Raw genomic sequence first — 20,537 nt, 5'->3', positions numbered from 1 at the left:
GTCTTTAATTGGTTTGTTTTGTTTTGTTTTTGGGGTTTTTTTAAGAAGGAGAAATTGTTTGCTCATCAACTTCTAGAACCTGATTACATACAATCTGGAGTCTGAGGAATTCTTACCCTGTGCTTTATTTATCGATAGCAGAAATAAGCTGAACAGTGGTTGGTGCTTGCAATAGCCTTAGCTGTGTGAAGTAGCAGATAAATTAAAGCTAATTGAATACTGTCAAACAATCCCTCTGATGCAGAATTGCATTTCTGGGTGAAAGGTGATCTCCTGTAGTGGAAATGATAATGGATGTTGGGCATTAGTTCAAAAAGAAAAGTGAACTTGCTGAAATGGGGTGGAGAATGGAAGCCAGCATAATTAAGAATGAAGTATAAACCTTGTTCTCAGTCAAACAGTTAGGCTCTGATCCAGTTACGGACCAAGCAGTAACTGGACCAACATTGCATTCAGCTGAAAAGAAACGTTACATTTTAAGACTGAAATTCATTTCCCATAGGTTACAAGTTTCATTTTTGCTTCTTCAAGAAGTTGAGATACACTGTTTCTTAAATCAGAGAATCATAAAATGGTTTGGGTTGGAAAAGGCCTCAAGATCATCTAGTTCCACCCCCCTGCTGTAGGCAGGAACATCTCACACTAGACCATGTTGCCCAAGGCTCTGTCCAGCCTGGCCTTGAACACTGCCAGGGACGGAGCATTCACCACTTCTTTAGGCAACCTGATCCAGTGCCTCACCATCCTCACAGTAAAGAGCTTCTTTCTTATATCTAACCTCAGCTTCCCCTGTTTAAGTTAAAACCCATTACCCCTTGGTATGGGCATTAGCTCACTTCTCAAATGTGTCAGGGTCCCTCTGGATGACATCCCTTCCCTCCAGTGTATCAACTGAACCACACAGCTTAGTGTCAGTGTCACATGTTTCTAGAAATTGCTGAACATGCAATTCTGGTAACTCTTACAGTATTGTTTTACTAAATATAAAAGAAAAAGTCTAACCCTGAACTCCACAGAAATGACAGCATGAAGGCCATCATATTTACAGCCTTGGATTACAGAAGTCCTGTTGGAGAAATAGTCTCAGTCAAAGATTCTGTTTTGCTTGCTTTAAAACCAGTCACCCAGATAGACTTCACTTAGTTTTCTGAAAACACTATGCTTCCAAAATGCTAGGTCCTCCAAGGAAGGTGTTCTAAGAGTTTCAGGAACTCATCAGAACTATTGAGGATTTCTTACTTAAGACACTGAAGTAGTCTAAATGGTAAAGTTTTTAACTATTTTAGTAACATGCATTAAATATTTGCTGCCATTAAATGTATCAGTAAGATGTGTTGAAATGATAGGCTTGAAATTCTGTTACTGTAGACTGCAAACACTTTGGTGCAAGTGGTAGGATTAAGTCTTTATGTTTTAATTCAAAAATAACTTGAACAAGCAACTTGCACTAGGATCATTGATAAGCTAATTACCTTCCTAGGTTTTTAACTTCCTTCATTTTGCCTCTGCATTTTCCCTATTACTTTTGTTGAGGGAGAGTACATATTTTCCTGATTTTTAAAATGGAATGCTTATTTTGTCCTCAGTTGCCCAGGAACCTACAGTTCAGCAGCAGTATTACCCAGACTTTTCCAGAATAAGAACTTGATTGTCCTAAGCCACCGGTAACTGTTGAAAACAAAAAACCACACTCAAACCCCCAAACCAAAAAGCACAACAACAGAAAACCCACAAAAAAAGTTCTTTAGCCAAGTATTCTATTTTATGTAGGGCTGTCAGCTGGATAAGCTTCAGGCTTGTGTTCTAAGACTGCTTAAAGATGATAAACTCCTTCTGTGGTCTGACTCAACTGTTAAATACATTGCTATGTTAGTGGTTTGCAGTGGGAAGAAATTACAGAAAACAGCTCATCACAATCTCTATTTCTTGCTGAAGCAGAATGCCTGTCAATAAGCACTGGAATGAGTGGAGCTGGAGGATGTACTGCAGGATACTAACATGGGCATGAAGGGTTGAGGAAGTGAAAACAAAATGTAAATAGCTTTTAACCTGATCTAGAGAATGTTTTCTAGGCTTCCATTAAATGGTGCCATTTTCAATCTTATCCAAGAGTTTAGCTTCAGGGATTTTTGTGATTTGCAGTTCCAAAATACATAATTCCAAAATACACTCTTTATTTTGTAATTATTTTTCTTTTTAATTACTTTTTAATACTACTTTGCATCCCAAGGTGGGGAGGAATCTCCTTCTTTTCCAATTTTGGCAGCCTAGTACTGTGTTTCTCAGGTCAGTTGACTGCATCTTTAGGTTAAAAGATTTGTAAATCAGCAATCCATTAGTGGACAAGCCCTGGAGTGTGTCTCTTTAAATAAACTTCTGTTACTTAACCTGGTAAAATAAAGCTGAAAGATTTACAGGGTGGGGTTTTGGGGGGGTTGGATTATTTTGCTTGTTTGTTTAGTTTGGGTTTTTTTCTTTTTTTTTTTTTTTTTTTTTTTTTTTTTTTTTTTTTTTTTGTTTTTTGTTTTTTTTTTTTTTTTTTTTTTTTTTTTTTTTTTTTAATTTTGTGTTTGGTTTTTTGGGGGTGTTTTTTTGGTGGGTTTTTTTTTTTTTTCATTTCATTTTAATGTTGTTTGTAACTGTATAACTTTGTTGTGCAAGAGTATGTGTACCTAAGGGTTAGCACAAGCATGGTGTTTCTGGTGAGATATGATTTGGATGTGAAGGTTTTGCAGGCTATAGTTCTGGTTTATGTCCAGAAGTTGTGATTTTTCTAACAAATCATCTTCAGCTTTTTCATTTTCAGTTTCTTGCATATTAGCATGGAGTTGTCATTGAAAAGTGAATGCAGCAAGTAAACTCCAATTGTAATAATTGAAAACAAACCACTCGAAATGTTGAGAAGTGCTTATTCACTATGGCATGTTCCTCTACAAGGCAAGAGTATTTAGCATTACTGTTACAGACCTGCTAGAGCTATGTGCACTTGAGCCCTCTAGATTCTTGTGGGGGAGAGGTCTAAAAAAGTAAATCTTTAAGGAGAGGAGAACATGGCACTTCCTTAAGAGGAGTAACTCGGCTGCTTTGCCACACTACATAGCTGAAATGCTTGAATTTACTGACATCTCTTTGTTATACCTAACATATATCAATGATGTGTCTGTCTCTTTCCATAGTTTTTACTCGCTTTTATTCTTCCAGGATATTTTCAGAAACCAAAAATAGTCTTGAGGACCAAATGTGTTTCTTATTTTTGACGATATGCATAGAAAATGCTGAGGAAGCTTTCAGCTGTCATTGTAACACTTCTGAGGAGGTTCAGAGTCACTGTGTGATTCTGTTTAAAAACAGAAGGCTTCAATAACTAGCAATAATTGTAAAGGACTTGCAGACCAAAGGAAGGAATGTTTGGTACTAAGGTAGATCTTGGAGCACAGTGTGTTCAAGGCCCTCTTAAATTCAGGGAATGTTTGGCAATGACTTTGCTGCTCTACACTTAACAGTATTTTGTATGGAACATATTCTGAGACCTAGCATTTTATATGCTCTTTTTGTGTATGACTGTGTTCAATAGATTTTGAATATTTTATTGTCAAACTTTGATAACATAATAAAGTTGATCTAATATAGTTTGTCTCCTGTTGTGAATAACATGCTGTCTCACTGCTTGGATGGAATGTCAACTTTTTGGTATTCTTCCCCCACAGATTCTTGGTGTCTCATTTTTCTCACAGTAATTGCTTCTTGGTTCATCTTCCAAATGCATCTACTGTCTTGTGATCCATTTGGAGTTTTCTGTTCACTGTTCTTGGATTTATGGAGATGTGGGACTGCGATTACTCTACTTCTTTTGTTTTCTTCTTTCTTGCTCATCTTATGGAGAAAAGAAAAAAGTTCTTGAGATGCCTCACACCTCTGTTCAGGTGATCATTTTGAAATTAGTCCCTCAATCCTGAAGTGTCCCAAATGCTTGCAGTTGCCTTTTTACTGTTGGTTTCCAAACTGATCCAGCTCATGCATGTAGACCATACAGTTTTATGATTGTATTAAACAGTCTTCCTGCAATTAAAAGTAGTGCATTGTGGCTCTGAAAAAAGTCTTAACTGTAGACAATTAATCTGTAGGGGTCAAAAAAACCCCCCAAAACCTGGATGTGATCTCCCTTATGAAAGCAATCCAAAGGCCTGTTGGGCAAATATAAGTCCTCTTGTGGCTGGCCTGGATGCTTCACTAACTTGAAGTACAAATGATTGCTTATGACTCTTGAGAAAGAAGAAAAAGTAGCAAGGCTGAAAATTGCCTTGTGGGAGTTTCCTTCCCCCTGCCCCTACATGATAAAGACTGTAATACAAGATGAGCATTGGTGGCTGCTGCTCCTCTCTGTGACCTAGATCCCTATTAATTGGACATCTTGTCCCAGTACAGTTCTTGTTTATGCCTTCCTCAAGGTTCATTGACCCCTTATAACTGCAGGAAAAAAGGGAATGTGGCCTTCTTCCAGCTCCCTATTAAACTGGGGGAAGTCCTGCACTAAAGCAAGTTGATCCTGCACTGTGCCAATTTTTGGAAGAAGCTGGGAAGGCTGAGAGCATAGGAAAGGTGGGACAGAATGATAATGGGGCCAAGCTAGAGTGATGCTAAGCTGTGTGAAAGACTGCTGTCCTGTGCAACGCTAGAAAACTGATGTAATGCTGGTGCTCCTTCGGTTGTGCATCTTTCAAATAACAAAGTAATAGCTGCATATGGACTGATGCTATTTTGCTGTGCTATCTTACATCCTTTCCTTAATTATGGGATCACAGTTTTGAGAAATGATGTTGACTTTCTTTTTTGCTTGAATTAGTTTTCCTCCAAACTTCTAGCTTAATAGTTTCCTTTTACTTTGTGGTCATTCAGATCAACAAACAAGAATTTAATGGAACGTTTAGTTCCCAAATCAGCATTCTTCAGGCAAAAGCAGAATGTAATACAAGCCCAGAAAATCAAGGAAATTAATACACAATGTTTTCCTCAAAATGCTGATATTAAGTTTGTCTTAATGGTTTGTCTGCATTGATGTTGCTTTCCAACTTCTTGTACTATACCGTGCAGCAGCTGAGCAGAATATCCTAATCCTGAACTTTTTCTTCTTGTAACATGTGATAACTGATTTTGTATGAACAGTTTAGCAAGGTAACTTCATTTCAGGTTTTAAGGCTTATTTTGCAAATAGCTGAAGTTTAAGTTATTACCCCCACCTCAGTAGATTTAGAAGCAATAGTATTTGCTAATCTTGAATCTTCAATTTGTTACCAGTACTGCATGCACTTAAAAGGTGTTTGATGTGGATCATTTTCAGCTAACAATCATAAAAAAATAGTCTCTTCTTTGTACAATCATCTCTGTGGACTGGGAAAAATTCTTAAATTGAGGTTTTAACCAAAACCTGCACAACATGTTATACTGCTGAAAATCCAGAAAGCAGGTAATTTTAAATGTTAAGGTATTGGACAGCCAAAGTGTAAATAAAATACTTCTGTAGCCTTGTAAACTGTAGCTAGTGAACTAATGAACCTCTGTACTTTTATTACCTGGACACATAAATCCTTGGCCTAGTTACAAAATTATTCACAACCACTATGAACCCCATGCTCCTGCAGTGCAGTGAGGATGACTGAGCCTGTGTGTCTGTGCCTAGGACATCTTTTCTTTATGCTCAGTTATTTCCGTTCCTCATCCTGCCTTGACAACAAGCAACTCTTTGTCAAACATGGATATGGAGGTAACGCAGTGGACGGCCAAAGGCACAAACTTTCAAGGCAAACAGGTTTTATGAAGCTATATAAAGTAAATATTAATGTTCAGCTGGACCTTCAGAGGGTATGGTTCTGACAGCTATCAAAGACAAAAATAAAAAATAACTATTTTGAATGTTAAAGCCAAATCAAAACAATCCTTGATTTTTGCTTGTAATCAAGGCTCGTGGGCAAAGGGTACAAGATGTTGCTTCTAGCACTCTTCATAATAGTTGTAATCCTGTCTTTCTGGTAACTTGCTGCATTGCCTTAAGCAGAAGTTTATCATCAGTTTTACTTTTTCCTGCTTTCTGTTAATTGCAGGGCTACATTCTCAGTCAATGTCTTCTGAGCTTTTTCTGTTTGTTTATTTAAATTTGTCTCAAAAGATGAGGGCTTAGAAGGTGATGGATTTTAATGGGGAGGAATTACTGAAGACTCAGTGGCATCATGATCTTGATGCTGTAGCTCCTTCATCAATTTCTTATGGAAATTTTTAGAAAACATACATTGACTTTGTCTAGAAATACCTGGGAAGCTTGGAATTCAAACACTGGCAACAGTAGCTAAAATCATAGCTTCCTTCCTGGGACACGCTACTGTTTGGGTTAGAATTCTGTGTGCCACGGGCTCTTCTTGCCATTGAAATCAGTATTTATTTCACTTCTGGGAAATAGCCATAGGACTGTAAGCACGTTTTTGTAAAGAGGAGTGCAAACTTTAGGTCTGGGTTCGCGGTACAACTAGCAAAGGATCCACTAGAGGGAGGAAGATCTCAACAAATGCTCAGGTGTAATGCCCTGACAATGAATGGCAAAGCTTGGTCATGGCAGTGAAGGTCAATGGGGAAGAAAAACATACTTTAGCACGATGGCATCAAGGAAATTTATTTGCTGGACCTTAATCCAATATATTTTAACGACAACTACGCTGCACTGGTTGTCTACTTCAGTCTCCCAATCTCCATTAGAAAGGGGTGATTTACAGTACAGAGAACAATTTGTGAATGGGACTAATCTAAGTCTGAAGTGCCTCATGTGCTGTAGAAAACTCTTTGGTGAAACAAAACATGAGTTCCAGGGGAACTAAATTAAGAGGATTAACATCTAGTTTGTTCTGATGCAATTTATTCCAAGACACATCCTGGATGTGAGACAAATTCAATAATAAAACCCCCTCTACTCTTTGGGCAAGAAATATGTGTGTGTAGTCTTTTGTACTAGTAGACATCTTCAGCAGCCCATAGCATCAGAGATTTGTGAACCTCAGACAATCTGAAAGCATTAATATTATGTGTTTCACATCTCCTATAGGTTTTGTCTTTGGGTTGTTGTTTTTGTTTTTTTTTTTTTTAAACTTATATGAGAACAGCTAGAACTGACTGGAGGATGCTCTTAATTCTACAATGACTGTGATGCTGTATTCTTCTTGGGAGATGAAAAATGGGAGACTAAATGAATACAAGTATACAGATTCTTGTCATTTCTTTGGTTCTCCTTCTTCAGATATACTATGATTTTCTTCCCCAAAACTCTGAATACTTTTTGATTTATAGCTCTTCTGTGTGGATGAGCTGGTTGAACAATGACATGAATGATTCTCATAAACCTGACAAGAACTGTGACTTGTATGGTTTGAGCTGACATAGTGCATACTTTAATGATGTATATTAAAAATGCAGTAGAGGGCAGTAGTATGTAAGTTAGAGTTGGTTTGTTTTTTTGGTTTGGTTTTTTTTTTTTTTTTTTTTTTTTGTAATATTGAATGGCATCTGTATTAATTTCACTCAAAAAATCCAGGATTACAAGAAAGTGAAGACCTGAGGTTGATATCCACAAAATGTTTCCTGTCCTGAAGCAATTGTCCCTATACAGATTCTGCTTTTGGAGGAATGTTAAATAGTAAGATAAAGATTGTTCTATCTGACATAAATAGCAAGAAACATCAACTTGATTCAAACTCTGAGTAAAAGAATCTGAAGCATGAATTATATGCCCACTCCCCTCCTCATGCTCAGATTAAAGCACATACTGGATGTTGGCATCAGAAATCTGAGCATTAAGTGCAGTGGCTGGGTACCAACAATGAAGCATGTATCTACACTTGAATTTTACAGGTCTGTAACATGTAATTCAAACATGTTCTTTAACAACTACATGGGGTGGATGTATAAATATACTCAGTGTACAGTACTATGATGTACAAAACAGATCATGCATTTTTATAAAAGTACTCCAAATGCTGCTGTATATGTGTTTCTAACTGCACTGCTGAACAAGGGACAAATCTTGTCCCTCAAAGTTTTCACTTTGCTGTAACCACTGACTTAGACATAGTAACCTTTCTGGGAAGACAGAATTATTGATCAAGCTGCAATTGTATGTATAACTACAAATGTCACCTTATGTGAGTAAAGTGTAAGTACCCACAGTCATCAAGCCCAATGATAAATTCAGCTGCATGAAAATACTGTGCCTACAGGCTCAGTATTTTCATCAGTACTATTATTATTGAAATTGTGCTGTGTCTGAGGTAGTCAAAGAGATTCTAGCACAGGTCTAAGCAGTTTGATTAAAATATGCCAGGAATACTGCTGTTATTTTAGCTGTACCAACAGATTCTTTGTACCTGTATAAAAAAAGGCAAGAGAAGAGTAAAGGAAATCTCACTAGATACTTAACTATTATGACCAGAGCAGATTAAAGAGGACAGTGTGTCCTGAGTTCAGCTGTAACAGTTCTTTTTCTCCTTTCTGATAGCTGGTGCAGTGCTGTGTTTTGGCTTTAGTCTGAAAACAATGCTGATAACACACCGATGTTTTAGTTATTGCTGAGTAATGCTTACCCTGAACAAGGACTTCTTAGTCTCACACTCTGCCAGTGATGCAGGGCAGAGTGTCTGGGGTGCCGTGTCACCACAGGACTTGTTTCTCAAGGCCCAGGATAGTGTTCTGGGCAGTGGCATGGGGCACAGCATATGTTTCCAGCCATCCAGTGGTTGCTTCCACCATGGTAAGCACATAGCGTTTGCCCGGGCGAGTCGGTGGGAGTGTGATATAGTCAACCTGCCAGGCCTCCCCATACTTGTACTTCAGCCATCGTCCTCCATACCATAACCTCTTGGCTTGCTTACTTGCAGCACATGTTTCACACTCATGAATATCCTGGGCAATAGTGTCCATTGTTAAGTCCACCCCTCGATCACGATCCCATCTATATGTTGCACCTCTGCCCTGATGGCCTGAGGTGTCATGGGCCCACTGGGCTAAAAATAATTCACCCTTATGTTGCCGATCTAAGTTCATCTGAGCCATCTCAATCTTAGCAGCTTTATCCACCTGTTGGTTGTTCTGGTGTTCCTCAGTAGCCCAACTCTTGGGAACATGAGCATCTACATGGCATACCTTCACCACCAGGTTCTGCATCCGGGCAGCGATATCTTGCCACAGTGCAGCAGCCCAGATGGGTTTGCCTCTGTGTTGCCAGTAGCTCTGCTTCCATTGCTGCAACCACCCCCACAGGGCATTTGCCACCATCCATGAGTCAGTACAGAGATAAAGTGCTGGCCATTTTACTCGTTCAGCAATGTCCAAGGCCAGCTGGATGGCTTTCACCTCTGCAAACTGACTCGATTCACCCTCCCCTTCAGCAGTTTCTGCAACTTGTCATAGGTGACTCCATACATACTCATACTGTTACATATGAATTTCAGTGGAATCTGAAAACAGATCTGAGAAAAAAAGCTGTCAAGGGGCAGTAATAAGGAGTTCCTGCCTATCCACATGCACACTTTCATGGAACAAACCAAAACATATACCCGTAGGTTCCAAAACATGGGTTGGTTACCACTGCTTTATACAGTTCAGGTGTTTGGAAGGATCTTTGCAAGTTGACATTGTGTGGTGAAGTGTTAAGGAGGTTTTAGTGAGGGTAAAATTATAAAGCAAAGAATGTAATAATCTGTGGTATGTGTGTGAAATCCCCGCTTCTTTTGTACCTGCTTCGGTCTTGAGCTCTTGTAGTATTTCTAGATGAAGGCAACTACTGTTGTCCCTCTTTGACATGAAGACAGAGATAACCTGTTCAATTTCTTTTAGGCAGAATCTAATTGTGTACCTTTAAGTCCAAAGTTAATGACAAGAGCACTAAACCATCTTCAATCTACAGAAGAAATCATTTTCTAGTGAATAAGGGCAAAGCTGGCATGCTGCTCTTTGAGAGAGGAAAGAATACTTGAGGAAAATGTCATGTGTGAATGAATGCATTTTCCACATAACACATTCCTTGTTAGTAATTTCATCTTCTGAATGAACCGTAGGTTCCAAAGCAGTTCATCCCCTGCTTCATCTTTGTGTGTGAAAACAGCATGTCCTTGATTTCTTATCTACCAGTAAGTATTGCAGTGTATGCCATTTCACATTTTCTATGTTCCTATCATATCTATTTGTACTTCTATGCTAGACTATGACATAATGAAGAAAACCACAATTAAAATATACTACAGAACATGAAAGATAAAACAAGTAAAAAGCATTCAATTAAAAATCCTTCCGTCTAGTTTTGATTTGTGATGCAATGACTCAAACTCTCCTCCCTGCCTTTGATTCAAGTCTTTCAAATCTTGTTCTTATCACTGAACCTAAGCTTTTTTTTCCCTGCTTACATGCTTAGCAAAATTTCAGAACCTTAAGCTCTAATAAACCTTCCAAAGCCAAACACTGCATGAATATCTTCCACACAGACAGAAAGATATTGATAATGATCCAATGTTATGCACAGTTTCTTTTTGGAAAGAGATCAAATGCTCCAATGATGGCAAGTGATATTGAAGAAACCTGTGTTTCCTAGCAGGGATGCCTATGCAAAGACAGAATTTAGCTCAGAGCTTAAGGGTGTCAGGAAATCGGAGAACAAAGAACTGAAACGTCAAAAAGGCGGCAGGAGGAAGTGGGAGGCTGGGCTGTTAGAATAATGTCTGTTAGGCTATCCTGTATTTGTATTTCTTTTTGGAAATCTATCTCATCAAAGCAGAAGGAAAATTCTGCCTCTGGGGGAGAGGAGGAAAAACCAAGCTGCTAGCTGGACTATCCTGCATCAAAATGTGCTTAGCAAGTGCAAACTTAAAGCTCCCTGGGCTCTCAACTAGAGAGGCCTGGACAACAGAGATTGATGTTGGATTGCTGCAGAGTAAAAACTGCAGCTGTCTGGGAATCCTGAAGTTATCAAGTATTTGCACAAGATACTTGCATAGATCATGTGTCGTAATAGCATGTATCCTGTGAGAAACAGCAAAGAATCCGGATTTCATATGAAGAAAGAGAAACTTAATGAGACATAATGTTTGCTCTCTCCACTTAGCTAAAAGTAATTTTAACAGAAGGCCCTGAACTGTGCATGACCCCCACATTTCACACCTCTACTATTCATGGTGACTAACCTGTCTAGCTCTAGTCTCTAGGGTTCAGCTCTGAAGAGGTCTCAGATTCCTAGCTAAGGAGTGAGACTCATGTAAGGGCCACACATACCTCAGTGTGTTTTGCCCTTTTTTTCATGTCTTCCATTTTAAGAGCACAGACCACAGTTCATTTTATCTCCCTGTTCAGACTAGCCTGTGCAATAAATTCAAGGCCATCATATTATTTCTCGTTTTGCTGTCTTTGTTATTAACTTTTTCAGGATGATCACTGATATACTACCACTGAGTACATATATGACAGTAGTATGCATCTCTAATAAAGGAGTATCTCCTAATTTAAATAAAAATTTCTCTCTATTACAGCTGACCAGTAGAATAAAAGAAATAAAAGACAAGACCTATCACCTGTATTTCATAGGTTTAATATCAGTCTAGAATGATTCAATTTGTGAAGTAAAATTTATTTGTTTCAGGATTACATCTCATAGTTTAGGTGAGAAAACAGTTTGATCCACAGCAAAAGTCAGAGATAGTTTTAGATAATCCATTTCTAAAAGAAAAACCAAAAAAACCCCACCAGACCACAAAAAAACAACCCAAGTTTCGTCAAGCCAGTGTTTGTTTTCTTTCAAAAGCACAAACCAATGAGGTGCACAAGTGGAAACACTGCTGCTATAATTCTTCACCCCCAGTCCTTGTTGGGTAGATTACAGAACAATCTAGTTTTTCAGCTAGATTCAGTTTCTGTCATACTTAAGTTTTAACATAACCATATTCCTGCGCAATGAAGCAGCCAGAATTTGGGATCAAAACCTTGATCTACTTGACTTAATGTGGGGTTGTTCATGGGAATAAGTATTTAGCATCAGGCCCTTAAGAAGCAAGATATGTTAATGCAAGAAAGTATGATACTATGCACTTATTCCTTTTAGAAAGGTTTTTGTAAATGCTCAGTATATGTTTAGTCAGTATTTGGATCAAATGAAGAAACAATTTTATTTGTCACTGTTTGTTCTTTGTTTCTATTTCCTGTAGTCCAGTTAGTAAATTAAGAAATTAAACTGGTATGTCTGGTTTCACTAATCATTAGAAGGTATGTGCTGGCTAAGATTTACTTCTTAGAAATGTACAAACACATGATCCATAAATTTAATTTTTTTTTAGAGAAGGGGCAGATTGAAAACAGAAAATGTGATATTTTAGCTGCTGAAATTAGTCAAGTTGTGATAAATAATAAAAGCTGTAGCACTGAGCCCTAACCTTACATTCTGTCAGGTTTATCATAATAGCTCTGAGCTCTGGCTGGGAACCAGGAACCTGTTATGCCAAAATGGACTGGAAAGCTCTGGCTGCCTTCAGCAAATAGCAGTAGAGGATGTTAGCTTCCTATAATGCAGAAAACTGACAGACACAGCCCAAAGCATGCATGTCATTGAAAGCTGATGAGACCTGTAACTGAGTTTTACTGATAAACTGTCAGTTACTTCTTTGGTGTTGACTTACGTCATCTTTACCATACTACTGTTATGAAGTAGTTGTAGAGAAACCTGTTTTCTCCTGAGCTCTGTGTGTGTCATCAATGCAAGCAGTGAGTCAACATTTGAGCATGTTTGACCCACCAGACAGCATCCTCTCTGCAAGGTACTCATTTCATGATACAGTATATAGCTTTCCAGTCCTTGGCCCAATATCACCTTTCTCCAAGTTACTGATGGCTCATAGTTGTTGCACAAACTTGTCTTAGTAACAAAGTTAAAAATTATGAAATGCCAAGTAATTCAAAATGGATGTAACAGGTAATTTTCAACCCACTGCATTTGTACTTTGGGACACAGCTATAATACTCATTAACTTTTCTAAATAAGAGACCCTATTTCAAAAGGTCTGTAGGAAGCTAAGCACAAACACATTCAGTAGGAATTTGTATGCTATCCTCCCACGTTGCATTAAAATGTCCTGCACCACAGGAGGTCGTGTGTAGGAGTGGGCAAACTTCAGAACAGGGGAAGGTACTGAATCCCTTGAAAAATTCTTCTTGCTCTTTGTGTGTGTATTCAATTACTTGTTCCAGTTTTTACCTCCTAAGCATGCTTACTTCACATGGTTATTTCAAGTCTGAATAGAAGTACTACATTCTTGATGCAAACCTCTCTTCACTCCCACTTCCTCTTCTCTTTAAATTTAACAAGCAAAATTTTACTTAAAGATGATGAACCAGCTCCCAAAGCAAGTTCCAAATCTAGTCTGCAGTTGTCGGTTACTATCCAGGGTTCACAAAGATATACAATTCTGCTATGGTCGAATTCAAGAGGCATTCCTATTTTATGGTAGACCAACAAGTACTGTTGTGTTACAGATCACAGGAAACAGGAGACATAATCAAGAGCATGAAGTGCTTATATATTTGAAAAACAAGTGAAAACGAGAAAGTAAGGGGCAATGCAGAAACATGTAATTATATATAGAAAAATGGACGTGGCATTTTTGTCTTAAAACAAGCTGTAACAACTGGAGTTGGAAAACCTCTAGTTGTGACAAAGAGGGTTGAAACAAGAGCACTATAGCGAAGGTGAGTCTTGAGGTCATAACAATGCTTCAGATCTTATCACTGAGATTTTTCTATGCATGAGGGCAGGAGCACAGTGCAGAGCTTTAAAAATCCCATGTTTCTCTTAGAAAAACAGTAACAAATTATCATCTTCACTAATGTATGAAAAAGGGTTGCCTCATACAAGCAGCATTATTACAGCCACTTTTGCCTACTTGTTCCAACTAACTGCTATTCATACTAATTTATAACATAATTTAGATATCACATATGTAGTACATATTGTAATATAAGCTTTCAGTGGATGAGGCAAGAAATGAAACTTTTCTTCTTTGTTCATTCAGGTGTTAGAACTGCCCAAGAGTTGGCAACAGAATTGTTATTTGGCTAAAAAGCTATCCTAGCAAAATAGCAGTTTTTGAATCCTAACACTGCACAGCTATTAAAGCAAAAGTAGCTCTGTGTCTACTTGATGCTAGAGCAACAAAAGCATCAAAGCTAGCTGTTTGGACAGATTGTATTTATACCATTGACCAATGACTTTATTTTTAAGTAGTTACGATTGACTCCAAATCTGTGTGTTTAATCTTTTCTCCTTTTACACAAAAATTTGACCTGCGCTTACTGCATTTAAAAGTCTCATTAAGCTTTACTGCCAATGCTGCTCTCTAAGTTGGACTTGTACTGAAATAACATGCCAAGTATAGAAGAAAGAATTCAGAAACAAATTAAAAGACGTGCTCTATTTCTAGTAATCTGCAAAACTTCTGCTTGAATGTATTGCATCTATTCCAGAGACTTGTTAGATAATGCTTTAAAATTAGCTTGTGGCTTTAAACTGCAGTTCTAGAAAGGGAGGGTTTCATTATAGAAGTTTCCAAAACTAGTAATTACCCTTTTAACGAGCCCTTGATGATATTGCTCATAATTAGCTGTACTGGGGAGACTCAATTAATACAAATACAGTTGGGTGCATGTGTGCTGGCTGAAGTAGCCAATTGGTTTGAATGTCCAGTCAGACACAACTGCCTTTCGACAAAGATCATTGATCACTGAGGATTGGCATCTTGAAATCTGCAAAGCTAAATGAGAATACTGCTACTTTTCACATTCCACTGTAAAAATGGTGATTCTCTGACAGAGTGAAGTTTGCTGTTTGTTTGTTTGTTTGTTTTGGGGGGTGTATGTGTGTGTGGGAGTTTGTTTTCTCTTTAAATCAAGCTGTCCCTCAACTGTGTTGCAGCTGATTTCAACAGATTAGCTGAGGTCTTGCGGGGAGGATCGTGTCTTAACCAGGAAAAGCACTCACTGAGGTACTTAGCCCAACAAGGAAACAAGGTGATGTTCTTCTACTCCTATTCTTTCATTCAGAATTGTTAGAACCAGGTATATGAGCCCATGAGGTGATGGAAACTTTCTTATCCTGCTCCTGATGGCTAGCTCAGAAATAATGGGGCAGAATACAGCGCCAATTAAAAACGAAACTATAAAACAGAAAAGAATGAGGAATTCCTGTTGTTTCATTTCAATGTTGCTGATAATATGTCATGACTCTTCACAAATAAAATCCAGAGATGTTAAGGTGACAGAAATATTTATCTACCTGACAAGGTGATCTGACGATACCTAGATTCTTTTAGAATTATTTACCTGTGAAGTGCCTAGTGTTAAATATTTTTTATTGTTTTGTTTCTTTCTTCTTTAAAATATTTTTAGACAGCCTTTCTACTCCTCATTTACCTCTGTGCTGCTTTTTCTACCTGCAGTACAGTTCTAACCTAGAAACATGCCCATAAAGATGGGAGTAGCTCCATGGAAACTAAGGTTTTCCTTTTCAGACTGGCTAATTTTTCCTCATTTTCCTCTAACTGCAAGCTAGAAGATGATCTGGCACAGCTAATGCATTAAGACAGGTTGGATATACAGACAAGAATGCACTTACAGAGATTGATGTTTGCTACTCTGCTTTACAAAGTGTTTTCCATATTTAAGCACTACTATTACCTCCTGTAGCTGGAAACTAAAACAGCAGAGCTATATATTTTTTCTGTTACAGCAAACATGCTCATCAAGCTTACAAGCTTACTGCTTCTGCTGCAGAATAGAAAACAAAGTTATAAAATTCTTACCAATGTTCTAATTTACTCTAGATTTTAACATAGAATTCCTAAGGCTTACTGGTGATCAAATTTTCCCCTTCATTTTAAGGTAAAAGCCAATTTATTCTGAATGGACATTGTTTAAGAAAGAATACACTCATGCTCAAAGAGCATCAATTTTTAATGAACAGATGTTCTTTAGGTCTAGTGTCCTAAAATTCCTGCCTTTTGACATATCCAGCAACACTGGCAGGTGAAAAAACCTAAGTGTCTCATTTATATGATGGTAATTTCAATTTTTTCCCCAAGTCATATTTTGTCATTTAGTGGAGAATTATTTATGACATGCAAAGGATGAAAGACAAATAAGTTAATTTGAAATAGACAGTTCATTGTATACAGACTTGCATATAGACAGTTAACAGATCTTACATGAATGATTTTTTTTTACTTTAACATAGAGCATCATTACTGTAAAACCAACTTTGCTGCCTCTGAACATCAGTCATGCAAAGAATTGTATTAAAACTCTTCATGAAATAGAATATCAGCTTTAGGTGTTCAACAGTTTGACAATAAACCCACAACTTGTGGGTTTATTTTTTCAGCAGTTTTATTTATAAACACAGCATAGGCAAGTTTGACACTTTCCAAAGTGAATTTCCAACAACTGAAAATATTAGAAGGAAAAAACATGGTTCATAGCTATCAATTTTTAAAGGAAAAGGTACAGCAGACACATGCTTTAAAAACAAAAATGTATATCATGGATCTTAGACTTCATATTTGTCACAGAGCTGAAGCAACGTGTTAACATTCAATAGGCTCCATTGCCATAGCAACACATGCTTGTCAGAGCAAGGCTGATTTGATGGAGGCATCTCCCTGCAGAAACAATCTGCTAATGCTTAAATATGCATCTGTAGAATTCAGTAGGATTTTCATGCGATTTCTTGTAGAAAGGTAATTATACAATAGAAGGTGTAACTCTCAAGATAACTTATCAGATCTGAACCTATGCAATTGCTCTTACTAAGCCAAAATTCTGAGTAGTTAATGCAGGTAGACACAGAAGTAGTGAAGCAGGCTACAGTTTTTTCATGTAGGAAATTAGAAAGGAAAATAATCAGATTTGGACATCTATTTAGCATTTATATAATAGCACACAAACACTGAATGTCATCCTGTTCCCTTTGGCGTCAACAGAGACACTCTCCCCTGTTTTCATCAGACATAACAAATTGTTCAGTTTTGACCTACAGTCAGTCATACAGCACTCAAGGAGCACTGTCATCACACACAGCTGTATTAAAGGAAGAGTCAAGTGATCTGTGCAAGTTTACGTAAAAAGCTGGTGTGAGAAAGACTGTTTTGAAGCTTTGGATCAGTTATTACTATGTTATTATTGTTACATATGCTACCGTTTATATTTTCATCATTACCTGATTAAAAGAAAAAAAGGTAACAGAAGAAATCTGTCAGTTGGTGCTCCATACTCTACTTGGTTCTGGGAATTCATCATACAGACTACCAAACATGATTTTCACTGTGCTGTGTTGTGATTTAGAACTGTGGTATATTTTTAGTCAATCAAGTGTTGATACATTAAAAAATGTACTCAGACTGAAATGATAATATGCCTAGAAACGAAGGATTGGAAAATGCTGAAGTATAACCACAAGTTATACTCAATACTACATTGTTCATGCTTTTTTGTTTTACTTTTTTCTACAACACTTGGATGGACTCCACTAGGGCAGGGCAAATAAAGAGATTTCTGTGGAAATGTTGCATCAGACTTACAACTACCTGTTGAAGAATCAACTTGTATATACTTTATTCTGTATTGGTAGAGCAAATTAGTAAAAGGACTGGGTAATTACTTCTAATAATTTATGTAATAAACTCAGTGTCTGGTAGGTTCTTTTAACTTTATGTTAAGTAGCATAATTTGCTTTATATGTATTTTAATTATTATTATGGAACTCATAATGTGCTTGAACTTAGAATGACTTAAAAAATTGCCAATATTTATTCACATCAGGTGGTTTACAATAGTCTCCTAAGAATTTGTAGGTCGGGGCAACGTTATATCAAAAAAGATTCTAGTAAGATCAGAGTAATTCCTACACTCACTGTTTTCTATATCACACTTCAGTATGATTTGCCAGCCATAACTTTTTTCTTTTAAATAAGGCACTAGACAGAAGCAGAATTCAAACTAACCATGCTTTTTGATCTAAATTAAGTTTTTAAGCATCTAGGCTAACATTTAGATCAGTAGTTCATCATGTACTTCAATTTATGACCCAACTGTCATAAAAATATGTTGGATTTTTTTATCCCTTCAACTTGGAAATAAGCTGTTAAAGAAGGAGTCTCATACCATAGATTACTAATACATATTTTTTAGAAATATCAATAAATTACCTTGAACAAGTTTTGCAACACGAGTTTATTTTCCTTTATTCATTTTTCTGATGTGTTTTCTCTTTCTCTGTCAATGGCTCAAAACCAAGAAAATAAATATATATAAAGTTAAAAAAACTTCCTCCACCACATGTATCTCTTGGATCAAGTAATAATTCTTTCTAGAAAAAAGAAATTCATTAAAATGTTTTCATCTCTCTCCCTTCAAAGAAAAGCACTTAATCACAGAGTAATATTACATCAGCAGCTATTGTGGCTGTCACTAAAACGTAGTGTTTGAATACAATTTAAAACTGCATTTCAGGAAGCATGTCAGAATAATGGAAAACCAGGCAAGCACCAGGAAATGCTCATCTACATTCCACTGGGTATGAAGGTCCATCACACATCACAACATGCAGCAGCTATTTACCTAATTTGGTTTTTACAAGTCTCTATCAATAGAGGTTCCAGTCCTTTTAAGAGTCTGGTATAATGTTTAGTCACAAAAAAAAGAAAAAGTCTTATAACCACTCATAACACTACAAAAGGACACAGAAATCGTCTACTCTTCAGCAGATACATAAAACCAACCTATCACTATTGTTGTGTACATACCAAAGCAGTGTTAGCACATCTTCTAAAGCTTTAAGCAAAGGACAATTGTTCCCTATTATTGATAGTTTTCTTTATGACAGTGCAGTTCCTTAAATAATACTGATGATTGATAGGGAAAAAGAGTAAGAGGAGTACCAGTCAGAGAGCCTCTTAATCTGTTAAATGTGTATTAGCATGACTGCTATCAGTCACAACACTCAGCACTGATTAGATGCAGAAAGGCATAAGCCTTAATAAATTCACACATACTGTGGTTTTGTAATATTATCATATTCTTCTGCAAATATAATACACAGTAGGTTTCTAAGTACTGTATGAAGTATGGAACATGGAAAGCATTCAAAGCTGTTATGTAAGATCACCTAAACCACATTAACAATTAGTTAATTACTCCACTCAATTCACCTGTGAGAAAATAAAGCACTCCTTTTGCTGCAGCTGCTGAAAAACAACTGACTGTTCTGCCTGGTAAAACTGAGACCTAGCTCCTGGGCAGCCGCTACACTTACATGAAGACACTCGGTAGCTTTTTGGAAGAGCTGGAAAAAGATGTGGAACTTCAGCTGCAATGTGTTCAAGTGGATTCAAGAATGAGATGACTGCAGCATATTCTTTCCTACTACTGCATGCTACTATTATATTTCCCACTGATACAGGAAGGAAGAAAGCCATTTATTCTTCCCTCTAAGCTTAGTGTGCTTTTACTTTACTACTTTCTCACTTGCTGGTTTTGCATTCCAGTATTTGGACCAGGAATTGTTAAACACACTTTGCATTCTCAGTAACACCAAAACCTCTCATTAGAATTCTAGCTCCACAACCCAGTCACTGTAATTACTTTTTAAAATACCCAATTTAACTCTCTCAGCTAAGTAAATGACAATGGTTTCTATATCTTCCATAGAGGGAACCCTGATTATTTAGAAAAAAAACACAATATCAATGTTTACAAGCTGTGATTACAGAACACTGGAGTCCTCCATTAAAGGAATCCAATATGTAGAATTATACAAAGCTGAAACTGGATTATCACATTTGTAACTCAAGATATAACACATTCACACAAGTTAAACATCAATCAATAAAACAGACAGAATTTCAGGTTTGTATTACTGACTAGCATAGAATGTTCCTCCTTTTCAAAAATATGTCTTTAAACCTTCCAAAATATATAGCTAATTATGAAATTAATTTATAGTTTTAGGCCTTCCAGCTTCGGGATCTGTGGTATTATTTAAATGCATGTCTTCATGAAGTACACCTTTATTTCCTAATCAAGCATCCTGGGCTCCAAAAGATGCATACAGTATGCCATCTGAATACCCGCACAATATGTGTCTGTTTATTCAGGCAAAAAAAAGCTATGTGCATACATACAAATGCGAATTTCATTTGCTAGGCTTACATACCTAGGCTATAATGTAAGAGTTTGTTGCCATGGGAACAGATTCTCAAAAAAAGTAGGAAGTAGGAGATCACACATGACAGGCACCAGTTCTGGAAGGGTTTTGTATATGTCATGTCAGGGTGGACAGCAAACATGCCAAAGCATAAGGCTAACTTAAAGTCTTGTGTTCCATTAGCTATAATGAGATTTCATTATAATTTTGCATGACACTTAAAAAATTTTTTTCAAAAAAAAAAAAAAGAAACTACAAAGCACTACTTGCTTCC

The sequence above is a fragment of the Nestor notabilis genome, unplaced genomic scaffold, assembly GCF_000696875.1.
Source record: "Nestor notabilis isolate BGI_N333 unplaced genomic scaffold, ASM69687v1 scaffold5513, whole genome shotgun sequence".
Classification (NCBI taxonomy): domain Eukaryota; kingdom Metazoa; phylum Chordata; class Aves; order Psittaciformes; family Psittacidae; genus Nestor; species Nestor notabilis.
Note: the sequence above shows the minus strand (reverse complement) of the source record.